Source organism: Macrobrachium nipponense, chromosome 26 (assembly GCF_015104395.2).
Source record: "Macrobrachium nipponense isolate FS-2020 chromosome 26, ASM1510439v2, whole genome shotgun sequence".
Taxonomy (NCBI): domain Eukaryota; kingdom Metazoa; phylum Arthropoda; class Malacostraca; order Decapoda; family Palaemonidae; genus Macrobrachium; species Macrobrachium nipponense.
The window spans coordinates 29,413,707-29,423,706 of record NC_087215.1 but is presented as its reverse complement, the minus strand read 5'-3'; the positions used below and the strand labels follow the sequence as shown (position 1 = coordinate 29,423,706).

Below are 10,000 nucleotides of genomic sequence, written 5' to 3'. Positions count from 1 at the left end.
ATATTCTTCTTCTTCCTTAACCTATTCACATCTTTCTTTTCATAATGTCTTCTTTCCTTGTTCTTCTGAAGTTTTTGTCTTCCGAAACTTCATTTTTCTTCAGACCTTTTCTTTTCGAAAATTCCCTTTTCTTACAAAACTTCCACTGTCGCCTAAAAGATGTCTTTGTTCTCAAAACAATCTTCTGCCCTTTCGACGCCATTTTCCTCCAAGAACTTCCTCATATTCTAAAACTTCTTTTTATTTCCAAACTTCAATTTTTTTTTTCGAAAACTCCCTTACGCCGAGTATTCTTCGGAAACTTCCTTTTTCTTATGAAACTTCTATTTTCTTCCAAAACTTCTTTTTGTCTTCTCAAACTTCCTTCCCTTAGAAAACTTCTTCTAATATCTCCTTTCCTTCCAAGTTTCCTGTCTTCCAGATTTTGCTATTCTTCCAAAACTTTTTTTTTTCAAACTTTCTTCCTATAAGAAACTCCTTCTAATATTTCATTTCCTACCAAACTTCCTGTCTTCCAGATATTCACTATTCTTCCTAAACTTCCTTCTCTTTTCAGAAATACTTTCTTCTAAAATGCGCCCTTCTGAACTTCGCCTATTTCGTTATTGAACTTCGTTATTCCTTTTTATTCACTGACTTACTTTATCATCTAAACCTTTTTATCTTACTTTATCTCTTTTCTTACAAATTATAATAATAGTAATAATTTTGTTACTGAACTTCCTTTTTTAATTTAGAATTTCTTTAATCACCTAAACCTCTTTATCTTACTTTATCTTTCTTACAAATAATAATAATAATAATAATAATAATAATAATAATAATAATAATAATAATATAATAATAATAATAATAATAATAATAATAATAATAAAGAGGTTGCAAGCAATTACTTTCATTTCTTCCTTGAGTCTCTCCTCATTTTGTTATTCCCTCCTCATTCTTTTGTTCCTCCCTCATTCCCTCTTTCCTCCTCATTCTCATATTCCTCCTTCATTCCCTCTTCCCTTCTTATTCTCTTATTCCTCCCTCATTCCGTCTTCCCTCCTCACTTCTCTTGTTCCCTCCTCATTGCCTCTTCCCGCCTCATTCTCTTGTTCCCTCTTCATTCTCTCTTCCCTCATCATTTTCTTCTTCCCTCCTCATTCTTTTTACCTCCTTATTCTCTTGTTCCCTCTTCATTCTCCTTTTCCCTCCTCATCCTCTCTTGTTCCCTCCTCATTTTCTTCTTCTCTTATCATTCTCTCTTCCCTCCTCAATCTCCCTTCCCTCCTCATTCTCTTGTTCCCTCCTCATTCTCCTTTTCCCTCCTCATTCTTTCTTGTTCCCTCCTCATTCTCTTGTTCCCTCTTCATTCTCCTTTTCCTTCGTCATCCTCTCTTCTTCCCTCTTTATTCTCCTCTTCCCTTCTCATTCTCTCTTGTTCCCTTCTCATTCGCTTGTTCCCCCCTCATTCTCTCTTCATCCCTCATTCACTTGTTCCCTCTTCATTCTCTTGTTCCCTCCCCATTCTCTCTTCCATCCTCATTTTCGTCTTCTCTTCTCATTCTCTTGTTCCCTCCTCATTCTCATGTTCCCTCTTAATTCTCCTCTTCCCCCTTCATTCTCTCTTGTTCCCTCTTCATTCTCTTGCTTCCACCTCATTCTCTCTTGTTCCCTCTTCATTCTTCTCTTCCCTCATCATTCTATCTCCCCTGCTCATTCTCTTGTTCCTCCTTATTCTATCTTCCCTCCTCATTCTCTCTTCCCTCATCATTCTATCTCCCCTCCGCATTCTCGTGTTCTCTCCTCATTCTCTTGTTCCCTCCTTATTCTATCTTCCCTCCTCATTCTCTCTTCCCTCATCATTCTATCTCCCCTCCTCATTCTCTTGTTCCCTCCTCATTCTATCTTCCCTCCTCATTCTCTCTTCCCACTTCATTCTCTTGTTCCCTCCTCATTCTATCTACCCTCCTCATTTTCTCTCTCATCATTCTCTCCCCCCGCTTCTCCGTGTTCTCTCCTCATTCTTTTGTTCCTTCTCTCATTCTACTTCCCTCCTCATTCTCTCTTCCCACTTCATTCTCTTGTTCCCTCCTCATTCTATCTACCCTCCTCATTTTCTCTTCCCTCATCATTCTATCTCCCCTCCGCATTCTCGTGTTCTCTCCTCATTCTTTTGTTCCATCCTCATTCTATCTTCCCTACTTATTCCCTTGTTCTCTATTCGTTCTCCTCTTCCCTACTCATTCTCTTGTTCCCTCCTCATACTCATTCCTTCCTTAGTCTCCCTTCCCTCGTCATTCTCTTTTCTCTCCGCGTTCTCTTGTTCTCTCCTCATTGTCTCTTCCCTCCTCATTCTCATTTCCCTCCTCATTCTCATCTTCCCTCTCTATTCTCTCTTCCCTCCTCATTCTCTTCTTCTTCTTCTTCTTCTTCTCCTCCTCCTGTCCTCTCTCTCTCCTCTTCCTGGCGAGGAGCTGGTGAGACTTGGCGCGGCGGCGGCGGCGGTGGAGGAGGTCTTAAAGCTTCACACTCGTTCTGAGGCAGCCGGTGGTGGGTGCCGCCTCCGCCTGGCCAACCCCAAACCACTGCTTTCACCATCACTATTGTCCTCTTGGCCACTTCTATATAAACAGTGTCGGGCAGAGAGAGAAAGAGAGAGAGAGAGAGAGAGAGAGAGAGAGAGATGGGGGTTGGGGGATAGACTGTGGAGGCAGCAGGGGTGTGGTGGCATCCTGTAAGACTCCTAAATGCTCCTCTACCTGTTCTCAAACACACCGTCTCTTAACTCCTTTACCTGGCCCATTCACCCCCATCCCCCCCCCCATCCCACATCCCCCACCACCAACTACACAATATCCCAAATTTCAGGATGGGGTTTCCCCCTACTTGCTACAAAATGCCTCCCCCCCCCCCTCCTCTTTATTCTAAATTCGGTCACCCGTCCATTCATCTACGGCGCAAGCGCGCCTATGCGCATGAAATGACGTCATTCTTTCGTTGTCCCTACCTACCGTTGTGAGGGAATCTCTCGGTTTATTCTGTCACACTGTACATACGAGAGAGAGAGAGAGAGAGAGAGAGAGAGAGAGAGAGAGAGAGAGAGAGCGGTATCGCTAATCTTTTAAAGTGGCCCGGCCATTAAGGGGCATTTGCTTCCTAACCCTTCTTTGTATGCATGTATGTATGTATGTATGTATGTATGTATGTATATATACAGACAGATATATAGGTAGATAGATCGACAGAGCGATACAGATAGATGCACACAGATGGATACATTTATATATCCATATTTGTACGTATTTATGAGAGCCCAAATGTTACAAACTTCCACGAATGTATGCATACAAACTCAGCCGTTTCCCCTCCTTAAAATCCTTCAAAAGCACAACCTCCTGGTTACCTCGTATTCTGAAGCAGAAAGTGAATCATTCTGGAAAGGTAAACTATGACAAAGCAAAGTACACGCAAACATCATAATAATAGGGAGTGAATGGTGTCTCCCAATAAAATGCTCCGTTATTCCCTAACTTCGCAATTCCAAACTTCACGTGTAACATACTTCCAATTCGATTATTCCATAATGCATATTTACGTGTTTTCTAATATCCATATTACGTACCTTAATATTTTCACTCTTCTCCTTTCGGTTGCACAAAATATCTCCCATCATTTTCAGCCTCTTAGCCCAGTTTTCATCCAAATAGGGCTGACTGGGTCTTCCCATTCTTCAGATGTCCCCATGATAGTTGACACTGTCGTGCACTATTCTTTCCCGGGTAGTGCCAAAGGCATGTCCAAAATATCTATGCATCTTCCTTTCGTCTTTATTATTATCATTATTATCTAATGTCATGTTTCGGCCATCTCCCTGGCCATCATCTGGACGTTGCAAGGGACGTTATTATCATCATTATTATCATCATTATTGTTATGATCATTATTCATAAGATGGGCCCTATTCATACGGAACAAGCCCACAGAGGCCACTGACTCTCTCACTCCATCCTCAAAATGGCTAACTATCTGACCTTTATCATACAAGACTCATGTCATTATGAACCATATTTTTGCTCTTCCAAAACCGCATGGAGGGCGAAGTCGTCTTTCCGGAACTTTAAAATCCCAGAATAAACGTTGAAGTGTTTTCATGCTTCCAAGAATTCCAACGTACGAGACTTTATCTTTCTCTTCTCCCAAAGTTCTATTTTTACATACAGCCAAAATCATATATGATATGGCTTCATCTTCTCACGCTTCCAAAGTTTTAAATTAAAAATGCTTCCATATTTTCATACATTTAAACGATTCCATTTCCCATAATACTAATTTATATCTGAGAGTTCCAATTTTTTTTAACGCGAAGGCAATAATTACAATTACTCTAATATTTATCTTTCAGTCGTTTTTTTCGGCCTCTCTGGAAAACCAGTGGACGTTTCATTGATAAAATACTTTAATATTCCATTAACCTATTTTAATTAAAGCTAAATTATGCATAAGAAGTTGGTCAACCGAAACAATAAAATAAATTAGAATAAATCTTCTGTAATTTGTCAATGATTAGGTCAGTCATTTTATATCTAGACGACAAATGCAACGTCCTTTGCTTGGCGAAAATAGTTTCTAGAATTTTCAGAAATTGTTTCTGGGATTTTGACAAATAATTTCTAAGATTTTAAGAAATTGTTAATAGGATTTTGAAAATTTGCTTCGGGGCTTTAAAAAAAATTGTTTTTAGAATTTTCAAAAATGACTTCTAGGATTGTAAAAAATAGCTTCTAGGATTTTGAATAGTTTCTTCAAGGAATTCGAAAAATTGTCTCTAGGATTTTGTAAAATTGTTAACAGGATTTTGAAAATTTGTATCTAGGATTTTGACAAATTCTTTCAAGAATTTTGAAAAACTGTTTCAAGGATTTAAAAAAAATTCTTTCAAGGATTTTGAAAAATTGTTTCCAGGGATTTTGAAAAATTGTTACTAGGATTAAAAAAATTCTTTCAAGGATTTCTAAAAACTTCCTAGGATTTTGAAAAATTATTTCTAGGATTTTGAAAAATTGTTGCTAGGATCCTGGAAAATGATTTCTAAGATTTAGAAAAAGTATTTCAAGGAGTTTGAAAAGATATTTCTGAGAGTATGAAAAATTATTTCTAAGAATTTGAAAAATTGTTTCTAGGATTTTGAAAAATTGTTTCTTGGATTTTGAAAAACTCCTCCAAGGATTTCGAAAAATTATCTCTAAGAATTTTAAAAAATTGTTTCTAGGATTTTGAAAAATTGTTGGATTTTGAAAAACTCTTCCAAGGATTTCGAAAAGTTATCTCAAAGAATTTTTAAAAATTGTTTCTAGGATTTTGAAAAACTGTTTCAAGGAATTTGAACACTTTATTTCTACGATTTTGAAAAATAGTTTTTAAGATTTTTAGCAATTATTTAAGGGATTTTTTTAAAAATTGTTTCTACGTTTTTGAAAAATAGTTTCTAGGATTTTTAGCATTTGTTTAAGGGATTTTTAAAAATTGTTTCTACGATTTTGAAAAATTGTTTCTAGGATTTTTAGCAATTATTTAAGGGATTTTTAAAAATTGTTTCTACGATTTTGAAAAACTGCTTCCAGGATTTTGAACATTTTTTCAGGGAATTTGAAAAATTGCTTCTAAGATTAGAATAAAATCGATTTATAATCTTTTCCCTATTTTTCGCCAAAACATTTGATGCCAATGTTCTCCATAATTAGTGTTGCTATGTCGTGTCGTTAAAGATTTCAATTTTATACTTTTGCATTGTATCAAAACAAGTTGCATACCTGTAATATTATATTGTATTTTATATTATCAATCTAAGCAACATCTTGCTTACTTGTTTTGCTGATAATTTCGTTCCATTACGGAATATGAGAGAGAAAACTTTAATTTGAATGAATGTTTTATATCCTCTTTATATCAACACATTCAATTCTCTTTGTCAATGTTCGTTTTTTTAAAATTGTTTTAACAGCATTTGATGTCAGACTTTTCAATACTCTTACTGAACTTCGAATCGAAAGTGTGTTGAATCGATCCAATATATGGCGTTATGCATCACCATTCTAAACATTCGTCTTCATCATCCTCTCTCTCATAATCATAATGGTGAATCTGTTTAACACTCTCTCTCATAATCATGATGGTGAATCTGTTCATCATCCTCTCTCTCATAATCATAATGGTGAGCCTATTCTGTCTCCCTCAAACTGATTCACCGTTATGAACATTAGTGGTTCTATCAATTATTATCATCATTTTCATTATTATTATTATTATTTTTGTTGTTGTTGTTGTTGTTGTTGTTGGTACTGGAATCTGTATCATCACTGTTGCTATATTGAGTCAATAAGTGCAAAGACGCACTCGGCTCAGGTACACAAATCCATTTCCTTTCGAAGTCGTCTCCACCTCCCCCCCCCCCCCAAAAAAAAAAAAAGCAAAAATACCCAAATACTCAAAGAAAGTAGAAAGCAGAACCAACGTAGAGTAGAAACATGACCGGATTCCAACAGTATTTGAGAACCGAGCCAGGAACGACGAGCAGTGAATGAGGGAAATGGACAATTTCTCTGTCGGTGTCCAAGTAAGGAGGGAAGAGAAGGAGGGATGGGGAGGGGGGGGGGCGGGTTGGAAGGGGCGCCTACAAACCGAACTTGCCCTCGCCGGAGGTAGCGAAAGAGAGAGAGAACTGAAAAGAAGGGTTGACATGTTCAAAGATCATTCAACCTTAGCGGATTCGACAAAATAAATGTTGTCGGTCAGCTCCCTTACAAGTGCTGTCTGTGCCTGCTGCTTCACGCGCTTAGCCAATGCGAAAGGAAGAAGATGAAGAAGAAGACGAAGAAGAAGAAGAAGAAGAAGAAGAAGAAGGCAAGGCACTGAAAGTACCTTGAAGGCTGACTGGAACACTACGGTGTTAATCCTTTCTGTCAGCTAATATTCGCGCACCGGCAACTACCGTTATAAAGTTTCCAGTTACTGACTTATGGCTTTCTTGCGGATGGGAAAAGCACCAAAAGCAACAATAACGGTAAAAAAAAAATCTTTTTTGACAATTCAACCTAATCTCCAAAGCACATCGGTGGATATTAATGATGAAAAGCTACAAATCTCTTATTTGAAAATGACGAATAATTATGATCGTCAAGTTAATGTGCGTAACGGAATATACAGTGCATCCACAAACACAAATATGTATATCAATCAATACGTAACATTGCATATAGTGTATACAATTACGAATAGTGTATGAGAAAACACATGGAAGAGCTCCAAATGATACTAGGAGACAGTAATGCTAAAAATAATAACAGCCGTGGTGGAAGGGGTGTGTATGTGTCTACGGATGAATGCAGACAGAGAGAGAGAGAGAGAGAGAGAGAGAGAGAGAGAGAGAGAGAGAGAGAGAGAGATGTGGCACATATGCAATCCACCAGTTTCTCCAGCACTCGGGAGGACGATACAAGTGGCAACGTCTCATGACGTCATGAGCTCTCACGCACTTTCTTCATGACGTAGATTTTGGGAGCACGTTTGTGCGGGAATCTATTCGATAATATCATCTACGATTCCTTGTTTTGAGGAACAACGTCATCTGGAATACTTTTTGTGCAAAGAGAGATGAGGGGGGGGAAGGAGATTGGGAGAGTTGGGGAGGGGGAGGCCAAGTAGCCATTTCATTTCGGGATTATCGATAATTCCTCGATAAAACAGCGTTGCCTCTCACCATGCAACTGCAGAGTGCCTCAGTCGGCGCCCCCAGAGGATCATGGCAAAGCCAACAATAATAATGCTAACAACAACAACAAGAATAATAATAATAATAATGAGAAGCAGAGGGATACTGATGATGATGATATCGGTAACCATATCACGACCGTTATGAGCATTATATTTACAAATGCGTTCATTTCCATATGTGTATGAATGTATGTATGTATATGTATGTGTATGCATGATGTGCGTACGTTTGTGTATGTATATATGTAATATATATAGACATACATACTCTAATCAACGTGAAACGAATGAAATGAATAACAAAATGAATGACCAGCTGAATCGAAGAATGAATAAACGTAACCACAAAGCTCCAGAAAAATTCTACTTAATATGTGCTTGATTTTATGAGAATACAAATTTCGCTCGTTCGCCTCTCTCGTGAAATGTATATCCATCTACTCTCTCACTGTCGACCTTTACGAATACCTCAGTCATTCGTCACAACACTTCGTCATAGAAGTGATCTCAGGAAAGTTTGCACAGATCAAAAAATGTCATGTCAAGTTTACCAAAATCTATTTGTATAACGACCAATAGGGGCCGTTTGAGCGTTATTAAGCTTGTGCTTAATAAGTACACAATACGAGGTTTTATTGGTTCCTGCATTTGTCAGATAGTTTGGGTTCTTGGTATTTCAGTTAATAATAATAATAATAATAATAATAATAATAATAATAATAATAATAATAATAATAATAATAATAATAATAATAATAATAATAATAATACTAAAAGTGGCAGCAACATTGGCACAGTGGTAGCAAAAGCAGCATTAGTAGATTATTCACAAAATAAAAAGGCAGTAACTGATGCTGTGAATAGGGTGAATAAGAAAAAAAACAATAAATGCGACGAAGATAAACATTGGGAATGAGTCAAATAAGCCAAATCGGAAACGAAATTTTAGAAATAGTAAACAGAAGAATGGAAAGAGAAACTAAGATAGGAATGAATGAAAGACGTGAATATAAAAAGGAAGAATGAGCCACAGACGGGAGGAAAAATGAAAGCAAACATAAAAATGAACGAAAAACAAAAGGACAGAAATATAAGAATATACGAAAATAAAAGAGAAATAGGAGGGTTTTTTTTCTTAATCAAGGCAAACCCTGTCTTAAAATAACCCCTGGACTGTGAAAGGGGGCCGGGGGAGGGGGAGAAGGGCCGGCTAAGGGTATGGGGAGGATGGGGGAAGTCTAAACCCTCTAATCAGCATAGAGAGAGAGAGAGAGAGAGAGACGAGAGTAGAGAGAGAGAGAGAGAGAGAGAGAGAGAGAGAGAGAATTTAACTTCTGAAGAGGCCGAGAAAAAAATTCATTCCGCTTAATTTTGATTTGTTTTTTTGTCTTTTGCTTTTAGTGTTCTTGGAAGGGTTGTTCTATTTCTGACTTTTTTGTTGCTGTTTGTTGTTATTGTTGTTGTTGTTTGCAACGAATGCTGTTGTCTTTGATCATTCAGATTTTTGTCTTTGTTAGTCTTGCTGAAATTGAAATTGTCTGTGCTTCGATATTCACGTCAATAACACATGCAATAATAATAATAATAATAATAATAATAATAATAATAATAATAATAATAATAATAATAATAATAATAATAATAATAATAATATGTTTTATTAAAAGTAATTGCTGCATCATCTGCGTTAATTTTTATAAAGGTTCTTCTCTATTTTTTCTAATTATTGTTTTCTCATTGCTGCATAAACTGGTGAGCAACAATGAGAAAACAATAATTAGAAAAATGGAGAAGAACCTTTATAAAATTAACGCAGCTGAGCCAGCAATTACCTTTAATAAAACATGTTTAAAAGAAGGCTTACTTCCAGCGTACAACAACAATAATAATAATAATAATAATAATAATAATAATAATAATAATAATGAATAAATAATAATAATAATAATAATCATAATACTAATGTAATAATAATAATGGTTTCTTGAACCAATGCACATCATGGGAAAAGCAAGCATAAATACTTTTAATAATAATAATGCAATAATAATACTTTCTTAAAAATCGAAGCGTGCTTCCGGTTTTCACGAAGTCTTATGTCCTTCCACATTACTGCATGTGGCAACTCACCGCAGTCAAACGACCGCTACGTACACAATTTAATGTTGAGATCAACGGGGACAAAACAGAATTTTTTTTTTTTTCAGAGAAATGACCTGCGTCCTTCACAGCCTACACCTTCATT

General features: G+C 36.6%; 1 protein-coding gene across 1 annotated transcript in view; it reads right to left on the bottom strand.

The window, feature by feature from the left end:
* LOC135200115 (regulating synaptic membrane exocytosis protein 2-like) overlaps positions 1-10,000 on the bottom strand; it is a 259,188-nt gene that overhangs the window by 85,996 nt on the left and 163,192 nt on the right.